This window comes from Monodelphis domestica, chromosome 5 (genome assembly GCF_027887165.1).
Source record: "Monodelphis domestica isolate mMonDom1 chromosome 5, mMonDom1.pri, whole genome shotgun sequence".
In the NCBI taxonomy this organism is placed as follows: Eukaryota; Metazoa; Chordata; class Mammalia; order Didelphimorphia; family Didelphidae; genus Monodelphis; species Monodelphis domestica.
Window position 1 is genome coordinate 225,373,798 of NC_077231.1, and position 23,506 is coordinate 225,397,303.

Below are 23,506 nucleotides of genomic sequence, written 5' to 3' on the forward strand. Positions count from 1 at the left end.
ACGTTGTATTGACACAAATGGAGAAGTTCATTACGTTCTCCTGTACCACAGTGTGTCAGTCTCTGTGTACAATGTTTTCCTGGTTCTGCTCCTTTCGCTCTGCATCACTTCCTGGAGGTCGTTCCAGTCTCCATGGAATTCCTCCACTTTATTATTCCTTTTTGCACAATAGTATTCCATCACCAACATATACCACAATTTGTTCAGCCATTCCCCAATTGATGGGCATCCCCTCGTTTTTCAATTTTTGGCCACCACAAAGAGCGCAGCTATGAATATTCTTGTACAAGTCTTTTTCCTTATCTCTTTGGGGTACAAACCCAGCAGTGCTATGGCTGGATCATACGGCAGTCTTTTATCACCTTTTGGGCATAGTTCCAAATTGCCCTCCAGAATGGCTGGATCAATTCACAACTCCACCAGCAATGAATTAAGGTCCCGACTTTGCCACATCCCCTCCAGCATCCATTACTTTCCTTTGCTGTCATATGAGCCAATCTGCAAGGTGTGAGGTGATACCTCAGAGTTGTTTTGATTTGCATCTCTCTGATTATAAGAGATTTAGAGCACTTTTTCATGTGCTTATTAATAGTTTTGATTTCTTTGGCTGAAAACTGCCTGTTCATGTCCCTTGCGCATTTATCAAATGGAGAATGTCTTGATTTTTTTTACAATTGATTTAGCTCTTTGTAAATTTGAGTAATTAAACCTTTGTCAGAGGATTTTGTTATGAAAATTGTTTCCCAATTTGTTGCTTCCCTTCTCAATTTGGTTGCATTGGTTTTGTTTATACAAAAACTTTTTAATTTGATGTAATCAAAATTGTTTTACATTTTATGACTCTTTCTATGTCTTGCTTGGTTTTAAAGCCTTCCCCTTCCCACAGGTCTGACATGTATATTATTCTCTGATCACCTAATTTACTTATAGTTTCCTTCTTTATGTTCAAGTCATTCACCCATTCTGAGTTTATCTTGGTATGAGGTGTTGATCCAAACCTAATCTCTCCCACACTGGCTTCCAGTTTTCCCAGAAGTTTTTGTCAAATAGTGGGTTTTTGTCCCAGAAGCTGGGCTCTTTGGGTTTGTCATATACTGTCTTACTGGGGTCACTTACCCCAAGTCTATTCCACTGATACTCCTCTGTCTCTAAGCCAGTACCAAATTGTTTTGATGACTACTGCTTTATAATAGAGTTTGAGATCTGTGACTGCAAGGCCACCTTTCTTTGTATTTTTTTTTCCATTATTTCCCTGGATATCCTTGACCCTTTGTTCTTCCAAATGAACTTTGTTATGGTTTTCTCCAATTCAGTAAAAAAAATTTTTGGAAGTTCAATGGGTATAGCACTAGATAAATGAGCTTGGGTAGGATGGTCATTTTTATTATATTGGCTCGTCCTACCCATGAGCAGTTAATATTTTTCCAATTGCTCAAGTCTAGTTTTAGTTACGTGGAGTGTTTTGTAGTTGTGGTCATATAGCTCCTGTGTTTGTCTTGGGAGATAGATTCCTAAGTATTTTATTTTGTCTAAGGTGATTTTGAATCTGATTTCTCTTTCTAGTTTTTGCTGCTGAGCTGTGTTGGAGATATATAGAAATGCTGATGATTTATGTGGGTTTATTTTGTAACCTGCAACTTTGCTAAAGTTGATTATTTCGACTAGCTTTTTGGTTGATTCTCTAGGATTCTTTAAGTAGACCATCATGTCATCCGCAAAGAGTGATAACTTGGTCTCCTCCTTGCCTATTTTGATGCCTTCAATTTCTTTTTCTTCTCTAATTGCTACTGCTAATGTTTCTTGTACAATGTTAAATAATAGAGGTGATAATGGGCATCCTCGTTTTACTCCTGATCTTATTAGGAATGCATCTAGTTCATCCCCATTGCAGATGATATTAGTTGATGGTTTTAGATATATACTGTTTATTATTTTTAGGAAAGGCTCTTCTATTCCTATGTTTTCTAGTGTTTTTAATAGGAATGGGTGTTGTATTTTATCAAAGGCATTTTCTGCATCTATTGAGATAAGCATGTGATTTTTGTCTGTTTGTTGATATGTTCAATTATGTGGATGGTTTCCTAATATTGAACCAGCCCTGCATTCCTGGTATAAATCTTACTTGATCATAGTGAATGATCCTCCTGATCACTTGCTGGAGTCTTTTCACTAGTATCCTATTTAACATTTTTGAATCTATATTCATTAGGGAGATTGGTCTATAGTTTTCTTTCTCCGTTTTTGACCTAGCTGGCTTTGGAATCAGTACCATGTTTGTGTCATAAAAGGAATTTGGTAGAACTCCCTCTTTGCTTATTATGTCAAATAGTTTGTATAGTAATGGGGTTAGCTGTTCTGTGAAAGTTTGATAGAATTCACTTGTGAATCCATCAGGCCCTGGGGATTTTTTTCTTAGGGAGTTCTTTGATGGCCTGTTGGATTTCTTTTTCTGATATGGGATTATTTAAGAATTCTATTTCTTCTTCTGTTAGTCTAGGCAATTTATATTTTTGTAAATATTCATCCATATCACCTAGGTTGATATTTTTATTGCCATATAGTTGGGCAAAGTAGTTTTTAATGATTGCCTTAATTTCCTCTTCATTGGAGGTGAGGTCCCCCTTTTCATCTTTGATGCTGTTAATTTGCCTTTTTTCCTTTTTTTAATTAGATTGACCAGTATTTTGTCTAATTTGTTTTTTCAAAGTACCAGCTTCTAGTCTTGTTTATTAGTTTAATAGTTCTATCACTTGATTTTATTAATTTCTCTCTTAATTTTTAGGATCTCGAGTTGGGTTTTCTTCTGGGGGGGGTTAATTTGTTTGCTTTCAAGTTTTTTGATTTGCATTTCCAATTCATTGATCTCTGCCCTCCCTAATTTGTTAACATATGCACTCAAGGATATGAATTTTCCTCTGAGTACTGCTTTGGCTGCATCCCATAAGGTTTGAAAGGATGTCTCACCATTGTCATTTTCCTCAATGAAATTATTGTTTCTATGATTTCTTCTCTAATTAACCGATTTTGGAGTATATTATTTAGTTTCCAATTAATTTTTGATTTGGGTCTCCATGTACCCTTACTGATCATTATTTTTATTGCCTTATGATCTGAAAAGGTTGCATTTATTATTTCTGCTTTTCTGCATTTGTATGCCATGTTTCTGTGACCTAGTGTATGATCTATCTTTGTGAATGTGCCATGTGGTGCTGAGAAGAAGGTGTATTCCTTTTTGTCCCTATTTTTCTCCATATGTCTATTAACTAATTTTTCTAAGATTTCATTCACATCTTTTACCTCTTTCTTATTTTTTGGTTTATCTAAATTTGATAGTGGTTGGTTCAAGTCGCCCACTAATATGGTTTTACTGTCCATTTCCTCCTTCAATTTTTCTAGTTTTTCCATTAGAAATTTGGGTGCTATACCATTTGGTGCATACATGTTGATTAGTGATAATTCCTCATTGTCTATACTCCCTTTTAACAGAATATATATTTACCTTCCCTATCCCTTTTGATCAGGTCTATTTTTGCTTTGGCTTTGTCAGATATCATGATTGCAACTCCTGCCTTCTTTCTATCAGTTGAGGCCCAGAAGGTCTTACTCCATCCTTTAATTCTAACCTTGTGAAGATCAACCCGCTTCATATGTGTTTCTTGAAGACAACATATGGTAAGGTTTGGGATTCTAATACATTCTGCTATTCGTCTACGTTTTATGGGTGACTTCATCCCATTCACATTCAAAGTTATGATTGTCACTTGTGGATTCCCTGGCATTTTGATATCCTCCCCTAATTCTGACCTTTCTTCTTTAGCTATAACCTTTTAAACCAGTGATTTACTTTAGATTAGTCCCTAGTCCCCTCCCTTGATATGCTTCCCTTTCTAGCCCCTCCCTTTTTTGTTCCCTTCCCCTCCCCCCCTCCTTCCTTCCCTTTTTATACTCCCTCCCCCAACCCCTCCTTAATTTCCCCTTCTCTCTTATCCTCTTGGATAAAGTTCAAGATCCCAATGGATCTAGATGTTCTAAGCTCTCAGAGTTGATTTCCCTGAGAGTAAGGTTTAAGTAAAAACTCTCTTCCTCTCCTTCTTATGGGAGTTTTCTTCCCCTCCCCTTCCCATGTGAATCTTTGTGTGAGAAAGGTTATTCTAGTTGGTCTTTCTTTTCCCCCTATTTACACATTATATTTTCCCCACATATTAATATACATAGATATATAGTCCTTATAGAAGAGTTTGAATAAAAGAAAAAGATAACATTTTTCTCCTTTTCCCTTTCCTTCATATTTACCTTTTCAGGTATTCCATGCTCTTTGTTTTTCGATATCGAACTTTCCACAGAGCTCTGGTCTTTTCGTTGCAAAAACTTGGAAATCTTCTATTTTGTTGAATGCCCATACTTTCCCCTGGAAGTATATAGTCAGTTTTGATGGATAGCTGATTCTTGGTTGAAGACCCAGCTCTCTTGCCTTTCTGAAAATCATGTTTCATGCCTTACGGTCGTTTAGAGTGGAAATTGCAAGGTCTTGTATGACCCTGATTGGCATTCCTTTATATCTAAATTGTCTTTTTCTGGCTTATTGTAAGATCTTTTCTTTTGCTTGAAAGCTTTGGAATTTGGCAATTACATTCCTGGGAGTTGTCTTTCGGGGATTTCGTGTAGAGGGTGTTCTGTGAACTCTTTCAATGCCTGTATTGCCCCCTTGTTCTAGAATCTCTGGGCAGTTTTCTTTGATGATATCTTGTATTATTATGTCGAGATTAATATTTATTTCTGGCTTTTCTGGTAGGCCAATTATTCTCAGATTGTCTCTCCTTCCTCTATTTTCCAGTTCTGTCACCCTGTCAGTGAGATATTTTATGTTAACCTTCTAATTTCTTAGTCTTTTGGCTTTGCTTTATTAATTCTTGCTCTTTTGCAAGATCATTGTCTTCCAGTTGCCTGATTCTGACCTTTAAAGTCTGGTTTTCCTTTTCAGTTTGTTCTATTCTGCTATTTGAGGCTTCAAGCTGTTTCTGTAGTTGTGTTTTTTCGTGCTTCTGACTACTGAGTTCCTTTTGCATTATTTCCCATTTTTCCTGCTAGAAGGCTTCCATCTTTTTGATAGCTACCAATTTAAATTCTTCAAGAGCTTGTGGACAATTCTGGAAGGTTTTGGAGCATTTGTTTGCACTTCTGCTATTTCCTCTGTTTTTTGTGTTTTCCCTCCATAAAATGTATCCAAAGTCACCCCCTTCTTCTTGCTTTTCTTGGTGTTGGGGTTCTTGAGTACAGTTTGCCATCTCTGTGTTTTGTTTTTTTCCCTCCTTCCTCCCCTTTCCAGTCAGAAATCGGAATGAGTAGTACTTGCCCTCAGTATAAGGGCCTAATGGTCAAGGCTTTAGTCTGAGGCTAATTTTAGGTTCTCTGCAGCTGCGCTGTCTTCCTGGGGAGGCCCAAGGACTGTCCTCCCCTGCCTGCCAGCATTTTGGGAGTTAGTGCTCTCAGGTGAAAGACTTTGGTGGTCTTAGCTAACTCCCAAAACCTGCAGGTGTCCCTTGCTCATGTCAGGGGACCCCTTCGCGCACTCATTAATTACAGTGCACTAGTTCTGGGCGCCTGAGATCTGTGCACCCTAGCCCGCCTGCCGGGGTTTCAGGTGTTAGTACTCTCAAGAGGAGGACTTTATCTTATTCAGGTCCCCAGACCTAAGGCTGCCCGTTGTTCAGTCCTGGGGTGCTCCTCCCTCACTTGTTGATTCTGGCCAGTGCTGACTTTAACTCTGGCTCCGGCTGTTTGGTGGGGGAGGGGACGATGGGTCAGCTTTTCATTCCCTTATATTGTGGAAGTGCTAGAATCCCACCTACCTTCAGAGCTTCACCTTGTTGTGGGGTCTTTCCGTTCTTATGAGGATGGTTGTTTTTTATTTTGGGAGGGTCTTTGGCGGTCGTCTGTGTCGTTGGGTTTGAGAAGAAGCAAGCCGCATCTACTACTCTGCAGCCATGCTTACCCGGAAGTCTCTCAGGGTTTTGGTTTTAAATGATTACTCTTTCACAAAAATGAATAATATGGAAATAGGATTTGAGTAATAATATATGTATAATCCAGTGAAATTGCTTGTCAGCTCCGGGAGAGGGAGGAAAACAAGAATCATGTAACCATGGAAAAAACTTTTAAAAAGAAAAGAAAAAAGAAATTATGAGATTACATTTTTCAAAACTTGGAAAGAACTATGGAATAATGAAGAGTGAAACAGAACCAAGAGAACATTACATACGACTACAGATTTTATATTTGAAGAATAACTTGTGAATGTTCACCTCCAGAGCATGAACTGAAAAAATGCAAATACAAAATATATAATCTATATATACATATATTTGCCAGATGATGCCTTCTTTAGTGTAGGGAAGAGAAGTTATCTGGAAATACTTGGAAATAAATTCTATTAATTTTTTTAAAAATTGAGAGATGAAATCATAAATAAATTAGGGGAACATAGAATAACATACCTGTCAGATTTATGAGAAAGGAAGGAATTTAAGACCAAGCAAGAGATAGAGAACATTACAAAATGTAAAATGAATAATTTTGATATTACATAAAAATGGTTTTGTACAAACAAAACCAATGCAATCACAATTAGAAGGGAAGCAACAAAGTGGGAAAAAATGTTTGACAAAATTCTCTGACAAAGGTCTAATTTCCCAAATATAAAAGGAACTAAGTCAAATATACAAGAAATCAAGTCATTCCCCAATTGACAGGCAGTTTTTAGATGAAGAAATCAAAACTATCAATAATCACATGAAAAAGTGTTCTAAATTCCTGATTAGAAAAATGCAAATCAAAAAAAACTCTGAGGTACCACCTCACACCTAGCAGATTGGCCAATATGACAGCAAAGGAAAGTGACTAATGTTGGAGGGGATGTGGCAAAATTAGAACACTAATACACTGCTGGTGGAGTTGTGAATTGATCCAACCATTCTAGAAGGCAATTTGTTATTACCCAATGGGCTTTAAACGAATGCATAACTCTTTGATCCAGCAATACCCCTACTAGGTTTGTACCCCAAAGAGATAATAAAAAAGGGTTGTACAAAAATATTCATAGCCACACTCTTTGTGATGGCAAAAAATTGGAAAATGGGGGGGGGGGTCCCTTGATTGGGGAATGGCTGAACAAATTGTAGTATATGATGGTGATAGAATACTATTATGCTATAAGGAATGATGAATGATTTCTATATGAACTGAAAGAACCTCCATGAACTGATCCAGAGTGAAATGAGCAGAACCAAGAGAACATTTTATTTGAAACCAGAATAATTTTTTTAAATAATAATTTAAAAAATATAAGGATTATTCTCTAGACCCCTCAGGCAATTATAACTATAAATATGTGTTCTGCTACATAAAATCTTTAGAAATCTGTTCTTTTGATATTTTAATCAAGGATGTCCTGAATTTATGTATAGATGGTCATAAAGATTTCATACAGATGGAAAAATAGACACATAACTCAGCAATTATTGATATTCTCACTCATTTTTTGGTAACAATGTTCCTGATTTACAAGCATTTGGCACTGTTACATTTCAGAAAGCATGAGAATCAGTCCCTCAACACCCTAAAAATTGTGTCATCTCCAGCAGACATCTGTGAATACTTGATATGTTCTAATCCAATCGTTCTTCCCAACATTTTCTTTAGTGCCATTTATACTTCTTCATATCGTACATGAGGGCTGTGATATTATATATCTAAATGACAATGATATCCAGTGACAACTCCAGTATCATTGATGAAAGGTTTATTTTATAGAAATTTTTAAGAGTAGTTTTCCATTTTTCATGCTATTTTCATTCCATTTTCATTTCACACACATGTGTTTTTTTTTAATTCCAGCTAAACTTATCTCAGTAATTTAATATACTTCAAAAAAGCACAGTTTACCCATCTAGTCTGGAGGAGAGTAAAGAATGCAAACTCTTTCCTTTAGTAACTCAAGAAACCACCAGATCTGAAGGAATTATGGGTCAGGCAAGAAGAAAGGTACTGTGTGTCAATCAACCAAAAATAATTTATTGAGCATGTAGTATATATAAGCCCAGTACTGTGCTAGATCCTTTATGAAATGCAAAAGTATAAAAAATAGATGTTTCTCTTGTCTGTATTTCTTTGGCTTGAATTTGTCTGTGAATGCAAATGAGGAATTAACATATTTAATGACATTTCCATTCCCAAAAGTTTTGTAGAAAGTATATTAGTGCTCTTTTTTGTGGAGGCAAAGAATTGGAAATTGAGGGGATACCCATCAATTGGGGAATAGCTGAATAAACTGTGGTATATGATGGTGATGGAATACTATTATACTATAAGAAATGATGAACAGAATGATTTCAGAAAGACCTACATGAATTGATGCCAAGTGAAATAAGCAGAACCAGGAAAACATTGTACACAGTAACAGTAATATTGTGGAATGATCAACTGTGATAGACTTAGCTACTCTCAGCATTGATCCAGGGCAATTCTGTTGGACAAAGAATGCTATCTACTACTTCCAGAGATGAAATGCAGAACAAAAGCATACAATTTTTCACTTAAATTTATTTGGATTTTGGTTTTGAGGTTTTGGTTTTAGATTATTATTCTTACAAAAAAGAATATGGAAATATCTTTTGCATGGTAATAGATGTATAACCCATATCAAATTGCTTGTCAGCTGCAAGAAGGGAGAGGGGGAAGGGAGACAATAGGGAGACAATATGGATCATATAACTGAAAAACTTAAGTGGAAATTTGTTATTACATGTAATTGGTAAAATACCTTTATAATTTAAAAAATTTACAGAAAGAGAAAAAAGAATTATAAGAACAGAAATAAAAAGTTTGGATTTTTTGCACTAGGAAGCTGTGTAAAAAATATCAATAATAAAGTCATGAAAATTTACAAATTAAAAATGGACCTTGTGATGATATCATCAGCACATGCCCAAAAATGAGCAAATCCTACAATGTATTTCCTTATCAAAGACCACTTTCCTCCAATACAGCAGCAAAGTAATCTCATGTAATACTTTCAACATAGACCTCAATTCTTCTCATTATTAGAAAATCACTACTATACTGCATATACATGCTTTTAAAATGAAATATTTACATAAATGTTACCAATAGGATAGCTGAATACTCTAGAATTTTGTTTTAAAGTTCTTGAGACACTAAAACAAAAAATTCAAAAACTAACTTCTAAATTTAAAAATGTTGTCTTCCTAAACTATAATACAAACTATCTCAGAGCTATAGCTTCATACCTTTATGTATAATTTTGATAGATGTTGCTGAAATTAAAAGGAATCAAAACTAATTTAAAATTAAACATATAAAAATGTTAACATCATTCCCAATCATAGACTGAAATTAACAAGAAATAATTTTTTTTTACTTCTTTAGAAATGCATTTAGCACCACTAAGTCAACACTTCCTGTGCAAAGGCTATTGCAGATTCTCAGGTCCCATATATAAAATCATCAACTTTTCCCAAAAAAAGCACAGAATGACAACAGTGGGAGAGGTGGGATGAATTCTCACTGTCAAAGTGTAATAACATTCTTCTATAACAAAGTAATTAGAATAATTTATTATTTCTACTCTTGCCCTGCCCAACTAGTAGGTTCCTGTAGAGGGGGCCGGAGAATTTGAAAAAAAATTCTGAAATGTAAAGAATTAGAACTTGAAGAGTACAACTAGGTGACACAGTAGATAGAGCACCAGACCTGCAGTCTGGAGGACCTGGGTTTAACTCTGGCCTAAGACACTTCCCAGCTGTGTGACCCTGGACAAGTCATTTAACCCCACTTGCTTAGCCCTTGCTTTTCTATCTTAAAGAGTTGTCACTAAACCAGAAAGTAATGATTTAAAAAAAATAAAAGGCACTTATCACCCTAAATTGACCACACATACCTTTTAACATCTTTAACGTGATGCTTATTCTAGATTTTAAAGTAGGTATTTCTTGTGATTTTAGAATGACTTAACATTATGTGACTGATGAATTTAATAAGTGTTTTACAAAAGAACTAATTTTCTTTTCTAAAAAAATGTATATGATACCAACTGTTTATTCATATGCCTTAGATAGGTAACAATTTCTATTGAACAAGTAGTCCAACAATGATTTCATTTACTTTATCATCTTGATAAATTCTATAGAGCAGGTTTGTCAGGTAAAAAGTTTTTGCAAATTAATATTTTGGACTGCTTTGAAAGGTTGGTTTAGTCATCACATCAAATCTTGTTAAAGTAAAAGAATTATCTTCTAGCATATTGGGTACAACATAAGAAAGAGATTCAACCTGTCTAAAGAGAAATTTTTTTGCCACTGTCAAGCAGGAAAACCAAAGATAATAGGTCTTATCTTCATAAAATATAGCAAAGAAATGAAAAAAGATAAAATTGGAAGCTTGTATAAAGGGATTAGAACAAATGTAAAAAGAATCACATCAATGAATTTAACTATAACATAAAATCTTCATCTGGAAAAACAAAAGGTGAATTATCAAGGAAATCGATGGAAAAAAATATGAAGAAAGGTGGTTTAACCATACCAGATCTCAAACTGTAATAAAAATTAGTAATCATCAAAATAATCTGGTACTGGCTAAGAAATAGTGGTGTATCAATGGAACAGTTTATGAACACAATACATAATAGTAAATGACAATAGTAATCTAGTGTTTGATAAACCCAAAGATCCAAGCTTTTAGGACAAGAACTCACTATCTGACAAAAACCTGCTGGGAAAACTGGAAAACGATTTGGCAGAAACTAGGTAAAGACCAAAATCTCATACCATATACTAAGATACAATAAAAATGAGTATAATTTAGACATAAGAGTAATACCATAAGCAAATTAAGGAAGCAAGGAATAATTAACCTATCAGTCTATAGGTAATAGAAGAATTTATGACCAAACAAGAGATAGAGAGCATTACAGGATGTAAAATGAATAATTCTGATTACATTAAAGAGGTTTTACACAAACAAAACCAATGCAGTCCAGATTAGGATAGCAGAAAACCCTGGAGATTTTGTACAGCAAATTTCTCTGATAAAGGCCTCATTTCTCAAATATATAGAGAACTATGTCAAATTTATAAGAATACAAAGTGATTCCCCAAATGATGTCAAAGAATATAAAGTGGCTGTTTCAGAAGAAATGAAAGCTATCTATAGTCATATAAAAAAGCTCTAAATCACTATTGATAAGAGAAATGCGAATTAAAACAACTCAACTCACATCTATCTGATTAGCTAATATGACAGGAAAGGAAAATAACAAATGTTAGAGGGATATGGGGAAATCGGGATGTTAATGTACTGTTGGTGGAGTTTAGCAGCTATTTTTGTGGTAGGAAAGAATTGAAAATTAAAAGGATGCCCATCAATTGGGAAATGGCTGAACAAGTTGTGTTATATGATTGTGATAGAATACTAGTATGCTATAAGAAATGACAAGCAGAATGGTTTCAGAAACACTTGGAAAGACTTAGATGAATATAAAATGAAGTGAGCATAACCAGGAGAACCCCACTATACACAATAACATTATTCAATGATCAGCCGTGAATGACTTAGCAATTCCAAAGAACTTCTAACAAAAAATGTTCATTTCCAAAACAAAAAATGACAGCATGTGAATGCAAATAAAAGCATATTTTTTTTACTTTATTTTTCTTGGGTTCCTTTTTATAGTGTTTTCTTTCCCAACATGACTGATATATTTATATATTTGTATGACTGCTCATGTATAACATTATAATTGTTTGCTTCTCAATGAGGGGAAAAGGGGAGAGAGGAAGGGAGAGAATTGGGAACTCAAAGTTTTTTAAACCGAATTTTTAAAAAATTTACATGTAATTAAAAAAATAAATATTTAAAATTATATAGAGAAATATATATATATATATATATATATATATGAAATCTAATAAAACTACTAATCCAGAAGTCCTCAAGATCAACTTAACAATTCAAGATCATTTTAATTGTGGGCAAAACATAACAGATAGTTTATAGAAGATATGCACTCAACGAGTTTATAGTCTAGTTAGGTAATAAGTCAAACTATACTTGATAACCATAATAAATAAATTAAATAAATAAATAAAAATATCATAAGTGCACTAAAAAGGTATAAAACAATTGGTGGGAAGGAGATTTATTAAGAATAGTAGAGGGGGCAGTTAGAACCAATACAAAGTATTGATTCTAAGGTGGAAGGTAATGGTTAAAAAAAATTTAAAAAAAAGAATGGTAGAATAGGTAGTATTTAAATTGGGCTCTAAAGAACTGTTAGGAGTTCATTAAGTAAAGTCCAGGAGAACACAAACGCCCAAGCATAGGAAGTACCTAAACAAAGGCCCACAAGGAGCAAAAGCAGTAAGAGAGACTTAGTCTACTTTTACTGGAGTGTGGAATGTCATCAGGAAAATAATACAAGTTAAGACAGGAAAGAGAAGGTAAAGCCAAATTCTGGCTTTTAGTCCTTTCCTCAGATAATCATGTATATGCATATATTTACATGGAGAATGGGGGAGACAGAACATCTCCAGCATCTAGCACAGTGCCTTGCAGATATTGTAGATAGTTGCTAAACAAATGCTTGCTAGATTGAATGGAATGATATTTTGGTCCTAATGAGAAAAATATACACCACACCTCATCAAATCTCTTCAGAGAACATGCTCATCAGACCTACAAATGAAACAAAACTGAGATAGCTACATATTGGGAACAAAAGAACTCTGATGGGGTAGAGTACTGGACAGAATGTAACCAGGTAAAATCCAAATACACTTGGGCACAAAATTTCAACTTCATGTACACGCACTATGGGTAGGAATAGCAATTATTCTGAAAAAGTTCTAGCTGTCTTAATGTACAGTATATATAAGAAGTTATCAGTGTTGACATTATGGCCAAAAAAGCAAATTTGTTCTTGGTCTTTATTGAGAAGCATTAACATGCAGAAGTCAAGTAGTGATGGTCCCAATATACCCTCAGATCTCATGTGCTCAGTTCTGGTTTAAAGAAACTGATAAACTAAAGAGTGTCCAAACAAGGGTAAGCAGGATCATAAGTAGCTTTGATACCATGTAACATAAAAATCATAAAAAAAAACTGGGCATGTTTAGCCTGGAGAATATATAGAATAGCTGTCTTCCGGTATTTATAGAGCTGTCTGTCACATAGAGGAGAGATTGGATTTGTTCTATTTTACCCCAGAAGACAGAACCAGCAGCTAAAGGTAGAAGTTGCAAATAGACCAATTTATGTTTGCTATCATGAAAATTTTCACATAGATCAGTTGTCGAAAACTAGAATGCACTATTTCAGAAGGAGGCTGGTATATTATCCTGGTTGGAAGTTTTCAAAAAGAGGCTATCACTTGTCACATATGTTATAATAAGGGCTGGGCTTTCATACAACAGGTTTTGTATTAGTGCTTCCAACTCTATAAATTTCTATAAAATATATTGGCTAAATCCTAATGAAAGGATGAAAAGAATCAAAATATTTCTAAACTTAAAATACATAGCACTAAAATTTAACATTTAAAAGCTAAAACATGTAAAAACTCAGCACCATAGCTTCCCCCAAATGTCATTAATAAGACTTATAAGGTTGTGAGCAGAAGTAGATAAGGTCTAGGGAAGAAGGCAAACTTTAGTATTTTTAAAAAAAAAAAAGGTAAATTTAAGCATTGTACAATTGTTATTGAAGGGAATTGGGCTTGTAGTGATCAACTTTTAATAGCAACACTCACTTTATTTCTGTAAATAGAGTCTGAAACTCTATTTGGAATAGGCTATCTGGCTCATGACACATCTTTAGAAACTTGGAAATCCCTTTTTCTTTACCCCATAAGCATCTTTACTTTTATATACTCTCTCCTCCAAATTATTCCATTCCTAACATATACTTCAAAGAAAATACTGAATATCTTTTATAACCTAGATGCTTTGGATGAATAAAGCAGAAATAAAAGACAATACAGGCAGCATGGCACAACAATAGGTTCAAGTCTTACCTCTGAACACATACTTATGGTTTTGTTTGACACTTGGCAAGTCACTTAACTTCTTTGCCCTAGGCAACTCTCTAAGACTATAAATTGCAGAGGTGTCAATCTACTGTATTAAAAGGGATTTCCTTATCTGGGAATTTCCTATATCAAAGAAATCACTGGTCCAAAAAAAGAAAGAAATTAAACAAAGTCCAGGTTCACAAGGGACTTAAAGCTGGGGAGCAAAGAGTAAAGTATATGAAACAATTAACAATATAAGAAGTAATTAAAAGCTGAATTACCTGCTACAAAATTCAGGAATTGTTTAGCTCTTAAATGCTAAAATAAGATGCCCAATCAGCAATTTTTTTTGTTATAGTTTTCTTTGGTGCTATAATAATATATTTGGCTACCAAGTATCTTTTAAAAGAATCAAGATATTGCCCACTGTAAGGAATTTTTGACTTAATGGGCCCTAAGAACAAAGTATCTAAGAATCTCTACACACATTTTCAATTATCCAACTATGAAAAGTAGTACCCCACCACTACACTAAAAAAAAAATGCTATTATAAAGCAAAGACAGGTCACTGATTAACTCCTGGGCTACCATTAAATCTAAACTAATAAGAATTTCCTAAGCATGAAATTTCAGAATATTACAGAATGTTGTTAAATTACACTTTTAAAATAAGCGTAAAACAAGACAACATTTAATCACTCATCTGCCCAATACAGCAGTTAAACTATATTATTCATATAAAATACCAATATTTTTATTCAGTCATTTTTTCCGTTCTATTCAATTGTTTGTGACCCTATTTGGAGTTTTCTTGACTCATTTTACAGATGAAGAACCTGAGGCTAACAGGGTTAAAGGAACTTGCCCAGGGTCACACAGCTATATTAAAATTCAGTGGACCTGAGTAGGTCCACTGAACTATTCACAGCATTAACTAGCTTGCCATTTATCCTAGTAGACCCTCACAATAACCCTTTAAGCAGGTTACAGCATTATACCCTTTTTACAAATAAAGAAAGATTTAGAGGCAAATTATTTGGCCAGCGTCCCAAAGCTATTAAGTATCCAAGGCAATAAGATTTGAATTTAGGTCTTCCAGAGTCCTGGTCCTGGATTCCATCCTCTGGGCCACCAAACAAGCTAATGAAAAGAAATACAAGATAGCGGGGGCAGCTAGGTGGCTCAGTGAATAGAGAGAGCCAGTCCTAGAGACAGGAGGTCCTGGGTTCAAATTTGACCTCATACATATCCTAGTTGTATGACCCTGGGCAAGTCACTTAACCCGCATTGCCTAGCCCTTACCATTCTCTTCTGCCTGGGACCAATACACTGTACTGATTCTAAAGTGGAAAGTAAGGGTTTAAAAAAAAAATGCAAAGTAGTTTGTACTAGTGGTTGAAGGACAAGAAAAAGACTACCGGGGAGATTAAGAATAGTACTTAATCGCTATGGGGGGTGGGGGGGAGGAAAAGAAAATGATCTATGTCTTTAACGAATAATGCTTGGAAATGATCAAATAAAATATATTTAAAAAAAAAAAAAAGAATAGTACTTAATCATAAATTTGGATGGCAGCTCATGGAAAGAAAACCAAGGAGAATATGAATTTAATTCAGCACATCATAGGTAGCCAAGGGAGGTTTGAGTGGTATGATGGCAGCAGTTTGTGTTTTAGTGTGGTAATGGTATGGATGAGAAGAGGAAGAGTAAGGGAGGCTAGTCTAATCCAGGATGAGATGGATGTTGGTAGTAGGAATTCTTGGATATAAGGGAGATTTGGGGGTCGGGGGGCAGGGAACAGGAATCAATGCAACTCCATGCCTTTTTTTGAGTAACTGGGGGACAGGAGAGAAAGAATGTCAAAGATAACACCAAATGCTTTCCAAAGAGAAAGGAAAATTGGAAGCAAAACGAGCTGGAGGGAGGGAGGGGGGAGAGGAATGATAAGCAAAAGAGAAAAAAAAAACTTTTTAAAAATGTAACTGAATTTGTTAAAGCAACTTCCCAGTTAACTCAATCTTTGTTAGAGCAAGTATTTCTAAAACATCTAGTATAAATTTTCTCCAATAACCCACAAAACTTAGTTCTAGAGATCATTCCATTCTCATCTATGTCAGGTGGTCAATTTTATGTAGGAAAAGCTAGTTAGGTAGCCTAGTGGATAGAGTGCTAAATATAGAATCAGAAAGATCTAAGTCACCTCTCAAGAAAGGAGGAAATTCTAATAAGGAAATTCTGAAGCATCATGACAGCTAGAAATTGTGAAGAAAGGGAAAGGAAAAGAGAAATGGCAGTGCCAATCAGCTTAGAGATTCGCCTGGAGTGTTGGAAGGACCTAATAGTAGATGCAAGTTTACAGACTAAAAACCAAGGTTCAACCTTCACTTTCATTTTTAGACTATGGTTCCTAAAATTCAGTGTGAGTTATCATTCTCATAAGTTAACAATAAAATATATCCCACAATATTTGTTCTTTCCAAACTAATTTCTAATTGCCAAAAAAAAATCTAGTCTAATTATGAGAAACCTTTAACAATTAAAACAAATCTTCTAGTCCTTTTCAATTGTTTTGCTTCTCACCTTCATGTTTATGTTCAAAGATCAAAGAATCTTGAAGCGTTCAGATTTCATCTAGTTCAAATCCATGTGACTAAATATCCCTTCAAAGAGATCCTCAGCAAGTAGTTATGTAGGCTTTGCTTGAAGATCTCCAAAGAGGGGGAACCCACAACTCATTCCACTTTAGGAGTTTAATTTTTAGGAATCTTTCCTTTATATCAGTCCACTTTTGTATACTTTCTACCCTCCAGAACTATAAATCTAAACCTGCTCCCAAATGACAGTCTTCTAAACACTAACTACCAGCCCCATTCCCAAGTGTTCCATTCTCCAAGCTAACCATCATTGCTTTCCAAAAATCTGTATGACATGTTGTCTATTCCTCTTATTGTACTGATCTTCCTATCTTATTGTACTCATCTTCCTATTCTGGACATGCCCAAGCTTTCTGATCTCCTTCCTAAAATGTGGTAACTAGAACTGAACATAACCCTCCAGATGTGAATTGATTAGGAAAGAGTATCACGGAAGTATCCTCCCTCATATCCATCTCTTTAATGGAAAACATCTTCTCAAAAAGAATTAACATAAAATAATGTTGCTCAGTTGCCAAATAGAATTTCAGTGGCAACAAGCTGGAATGAGCACTTGGACCCAAACTCAGAATTTAAGAAGTCCTCCAATACCTAATAGCTGTATGAACCTACCAGAGTCATTTCATTACTTCTGGGCCTCATTTTCTTCTGTAAAATGCTCATGATATTTACTCTATCATCCTTATTTAAATTGTGAAGCAATCAAAGCCAGAAAGTATGTACATGTGAACTATTACACTAATATTCTCTGTTGGGCACTATAAATTACTTCAACAATTTTGGGGAAAGAAATTAGAATTATATGTAAGAAAACTTATTAATCTAATTATACAGTCTTTGAACCAGTGACCTCTCTCACTAAGAAAGGCAAAGTCACAAAAGTCCTATGGATATCAAAATATTCATAGAACTTTTTGTGATAGCAAGAAAACAGGAAACAAAATGAGTGCCCAACAACTGGAGAATGGAACAAATGTTGGCATCTGTAATGGAATATCATTATACAATAGGAATGGCAAATTTAAGGAATTCAGGGAAATATGGAGTTGTATGAAATGAGTTTTAAAAATACTGAGTTAGGAGGATACATGACAACAATAACATTAAAAAGGTATCTAAATGCAATGATCAATCTTTGTGAAGGAAAATATTAGCTAAAAAACAATACTCTTCTCTCAAAGATAGAGAAGGGCCTTCAGTGCAGAATGCTGAATTAACTAACATCCAGACAATTTTGCTTCAAGTTTTTCTATTACCAAAAAAAAAAAAAGGTTCTATGGGGCAAAGGATAAACCAAGGAATTATGGGGGGGGTATAAAAACAAAAAAGTATTAATAAAACTTATTATCATCATCAAAAGCACATAAATTTTTGAGGAGTAGCTATCACTCAAAATCTAAGCCAAGGTTACACTAATTCCAAATAGCTAAAGTAAATTAGATGTGATCTGATTTATTGTATTATATCATGAGAGCATATGTCTTAGGGTGACTGACAACCTGGGATCTATTTGGTCAGTAATACCACTCCCCAAAATCCAATCAAAAAGGATACTACTTAAGACCTCAAAATGAGATGTCTGTAATAAAACTGCTATAATGAAAGCTATAACTTATAAAGACACATTGTACCACATTGAATCAAATGTTTGTCATTGTCATCTACAATGAATCAGGATTGCCAAATAAGTTGTCAGTGTTTATTTAGCACTAGTGGTTCAGTAGAGGTGTTCTGATTCTCAAAACAATTGTTTAGAGGTAGAACTATTCCTAGATTAGATAAGAAAATTTTGCCAAAATATCCTAGGAAAATTTAAAAGGAATATCCCTTAACATCTAACATCTTCCCTTTTTTCTGATACTATGCTCACGAAACAGTCCAGATTATTTTGCAGTTTGGTCTTCTGAATAGACTTCGACTGGAATTTCCAGTGGGAGTCTTCAGAACAGATGACCAATACTAGTTTTCTCTTGGTATTATAAATTAATAAATTGGCCTGCTGAACAGACCTGCTAATCATAAGGACAGTGTAACTAAAACAGTTCTTTACAAATGACCATTATTTTAACTTCTCATGCATAAATTTGTTTAGCTTAACTCAACTAGAAAGGTTGTATGACAGTGAATAGAGCTGAAACTGGGAATCAGAAAAACCTAAATTCACACTTACTAGAGCTAGACCCTAGCCAAACTGTTTAATTATCCTGAACCTTAGTTTCCCTATTTGTAATGGGACATAGTAATAACCCTTACTTGTGATGGTCAAAGATACCATATATAAGGGAAAATGCTATATAAATGTCACTTACTTTAACTTCCCCAAAAATCTCATCATTCAGACTTAAGTACTAACAGTTAAGGAATAAACTCTTGGCCTGTGTGACCCCAGAAGCTAGCTACCACAAGAAAGTCCAAACTGAGCAGCTAAGCACTCTCTTCTTAACACCATCTTTTAGCTACATTGAACACCAAGTCCAGCATTCTGCAAGTTCTGAATTTATGTCTCAATCCTCCTAATAAAGGAATGCAAATATCATCTTCTCTGAAATATCAACTATAAATTCACAATTGTTTCACTGAAAGTTATGTCTTCATTCCATCACTCACCTTGTTAAATATATTCTTTTGTGATCTTTATAATCTTTATTAGCCATTAGGAAAATGACTGGGCAGCTAGGTAGTTCAGTAGATTGAGAGCCAGGCCCAGAGATGGGAGGTCCTGGGTTCAAATTTGAACTCAGACATTTCATAGCTTTGTGATCCTGGACAAGTTAATTAACCCCCATTGCCTGTCTCTTACCACTCTTCTGCTTTAGAACTAATGCACAGTTTTTGATTCTAAAAAGGAAGGTATGGGTTGTTCTTTACTTTTTAAAGAACCTCACATACTTCACTATTCTATTCTCTTCCTCAATTTCTATTTTTTCCTTACATTTTTAAAATTTCTATATCATTTCACAAGTCAAGCAGATATGTCTACTTTAGACTCTACATAAGTTTGTAAGTCAATCCTTGATCATTCATATATAGAATCTAATCTATTCTACTCTGGAATTATCTATGCTGGAGATGTTTTGCTTCGATACCAGCATCAGATCAGGGTTTCTAAACTTGTTTAGGTAGAATTCAAATTAGTTTTCAATCCATAAGTATGCCAATTAATCAACATGAAAGGTAGCTTTCATGGAGTACTGGGATAGTAAGATTAAATTGGTCCAAGACTAGTTAGTCTTTTTTGCTCTGTTTCCAAGTCAATCAAGAATTAATATATCCATATCAACATACAAAGTGTTTGGTGTTACAATTATACTAATAAAAAAATGGCCCCACTATGTTCTGATTCACCCAGTGTTCCTAAATTTAGAATCATCTCTCACTCTTCCGTGTCCCTCACCCCAAACACCCAATCCTGCTATTTCTAAGTCTGAAAGCATCTGGCTTTGGAGATTCCAAGTTTAAGGCAATCATCCTAGTAACAGACTCTTACTGATCTTCCTACCTCCAGCCAGTTTGTTCCTTCTCCACTCTATCTAGTATCTAGCTGTAGATTATTCTTCTCCAGTCATTTTTTATTGCTTCTTGTGTGACCTTAAGTTACTTAAAACTCTTAAAAGCTTCAGTTTTCTTGGGTCTTGATCAATGACAAATGTAAAACCCAGTGGAATTGCTCATTGGCTACAGGAGGGGGATGAGAGGAGGGAAGGGAAAGAACATAAATCATATAACCATGGAAAAATATTCTTAATTAATTTTTAAAGGAACTTCTTCAGTTTTCTAATGAGTAAAATGAGGGAGTTCAACTAGATGACCTCTGAGGTCCTTTCCAGGTCTAGATCTATGATCTTAAAATTTAGACTCAAAATTCTGAAATTCAAAGCCCTCCACAATTTGACTCTATTCTACTTTGTCTCTTGTCATATTTATTTCCCATCCTAATCCAGTTGTCATACTGTTCTCATTCTACCCTCTCCTATATCCATGAATTTGCTCACGTTAGTCCTTTATTCTCAAAGGGCTCCTAATCCTGTACCCCACCCCATACTTCTCTCTCTTCCTGCTACTTAAATGCAGCTTTCTTAACAAAGCCACCTGACACTTCTCTCCAGCTCAGTTATTGCTCCCTCCTCAAATCTGTCTCATTATTCTAAATTTTATATTTAATTTGTATACAAGCAGTTCACTTCCTCATCCTATTAGAATGTGCTCAAAGAGCACACAAAAGGTGATTTTTTCATCTTTACAGTCACAACATTTAGGACAATGCCTTGCATAGTAGGCAACCTAATAAATATTTCATTGAACTTGTACTATCAACAAGTTGTTTTTTAACTCAGATACTAGAACCATTCAAATTTTACCACATGAAAAGGCTTTTAAGTGGTGCACTGCCTTCCACAGCATAAACCTTGATACCAGGATAACTTGAATTCAAATCCTGTCTTACCAGAAGGTGTGTAACCCTGGACTGCTCATTTTTAATCTCTCAGTTAGTTTTATCATTTGTAAAACAAAGATAATAATGGCAACTATTCACAGAGTAACAGATAATATCAATTGAGAAAGAAATGTAATGCAATTCTTTTTAGAGTTCTGGCAAGACTGAGCTCAAATCCCCCTAACTACAAGAGGCCTTTTCCAATCACCCCCCCTCCAAGTCCCACTCTACAGCTTGTGCCTTCCAAGACTACTTCCCATTTACACCAAATATGCAATTTTACTTGTATACAGTTATCTTAGTGCTATCTCCCTATTATGATATGACTTCCCTGAGGCCAGAGATCATGCTTTTGGCCTATATCCTCAGAGCTTACCACAATACCTGGCACAAGAGCTTAAACTGTGCTTGGAAGGCTGATGGCTAGCTGGAATTTTTTTAATACTATAACAATGTAATATATTTTCACTCTATCTGGTTATAAAATATTAGAATTGTTAGAATATTGAACCATTTATACCTGTGGTCCCAGAATATCCAAATGACCACCAATAGATATGACAGATGATTCATCTAGGCAAATTTGTAACCAAAATTAAGAGGATTCAAAAAAAAATCTGTAAGAAAATAATTTAAAATATTTTTATTACACAAATTTAGACATTATTCATTTAAAGTTGTTTATCCATGACCACTGTAAAGCAGAATATAGTTTTAAATCCTTGCTTTATAATTCAACCTGTTTTCCTAGACACAGAAATTTATTTCAAGAGTACATTAGGTCTTAAGATATGTTCCTTAACATTTTCACATTACATCCCAAAGTATATCACCATACCCAAATGGAAATGGTCATTGATAACTATATATCTAGAAATCAAGCTATGGGAGCAATGAAGAGTAAGAATAAATCATAAAAAATACTTATAAACTAACAAAAAAGGCTAAGGCAACATATTTCTTCAAGCCTTAGCACAATTCTTGGCACACAGTAGGCACTTAAAAAATGCATGTTGATTTGACTTGTAGACAAATGGCTTTCCCTACACACAGAAACAAGAAAGGATATGGATTTGCTTCAATTCTTGTAGGGAAGAATGAAAAAAGACAAAATGCTAAAGGATGGAAGCATGGTATATTGGAAAGGATATTCAATTTGCAATCAGAAGACCTAGATTCTGAACTTGACTGGGCTGCTCACCACTTTGTATGTCTTTAAACAAATCAAACTTTCTTAACCTCAATATCCTCCTCTGTAAAATAGGAAGTCTGGTATCTTACTTAAGGGAGTATAATGCATTCAATTAAATTAATTGTTTACTAGAGTTTAAAAAATTACATGAAAGAAAACTTGACTGAAAAATGCCACAATTAAAATCTTTATTTCATTAGCTTCTTTAACAGAAAACACACAAGGTTTCATCCCAGTTACTCGAAGTATTTTTGCTTATTTATGGGGGCACAATTCATTCAAGTTACATTTTCACTCCCAATCACTTCTAAATCACTAAAGGGGTTATTTTTCATAGCAAACAAATTAATACAAGAACGCTAATATGATCCAAAGCCACATTAACCCTGATATAGTCTAGTAAAAGAGCACAAACAAATCTGCCATCATCATTACCTTCAACTCTTGGGCATGTGGGATGCATATAAATCTTTAAAAGCACCTGCCTCCATTCTCAAATCAAGCTGTGAAGTTAAGACAAATGGCTTGGTATTGGTAAACCGATTAAAAGTTGCTTTCAATGCCGAAAGATTCCTAGGTGTTTACAGTTTTCCAAAGCTTCAGTCACCAAATCCCTTAGCGAAAGTCTACCCCAGGGAGCAAATTTTCAGAAACAAAACGTAGTAATAACTTCAACCTCAACAGTCAAAAGGGAACAAAAGAATGAAAAGGAAAAAAACTCAACTTTTCCCTCAAACTAAGCGTAAGGAATAGAGCAACTTCCTGAAGCCTAAAAAGAACACGGGAGAGAAATCTAAAAATAGCCCAAAATCTTTCCAGTCTGAGAGAACCACAACTAACCTAATGAAGAAAAATAATTCTGAAATGGTGTTTAAAGTTGTTTCTTCTGGGAAATGACTGATTTCGGAGTACTCGGAGTTCAAGATTTCCCTCGTGCACGCTGTCCCACGCTAAGTACGGTCAGAGCTGCATGGTCTATAAGCTCAGAAGGGGGAGGGGAGGGGGACCGGAGTAGGGACGGGCGTTGAGGAAGGGGGGAGGAGGGGCGGTCTTTCCTAAATAGAGGCCGGCGCCGCCAACCCCCCCCTCCCTCGGCCCCGGCCCGCCGTTGGGGGCACAAGTTGTGCCGCCCCCTCCCATA

General features: G+C 35.0%; 1 protein-coding gene across 14 annotated transcripts in view; it reads right to left on the minus strand.

Moving 5' to 3' along the window:
- Window positions 1–23,506, minus strand: part of EZH2 (enhancer of zeste 2 polycomb repressive complex 2 subunit) — a 110,220-nt gene that overhangs the window by 86,079 nt on the left and 635 nt on the right. The gene's annotated exons all lie outside the window — the stretch shown is intronic.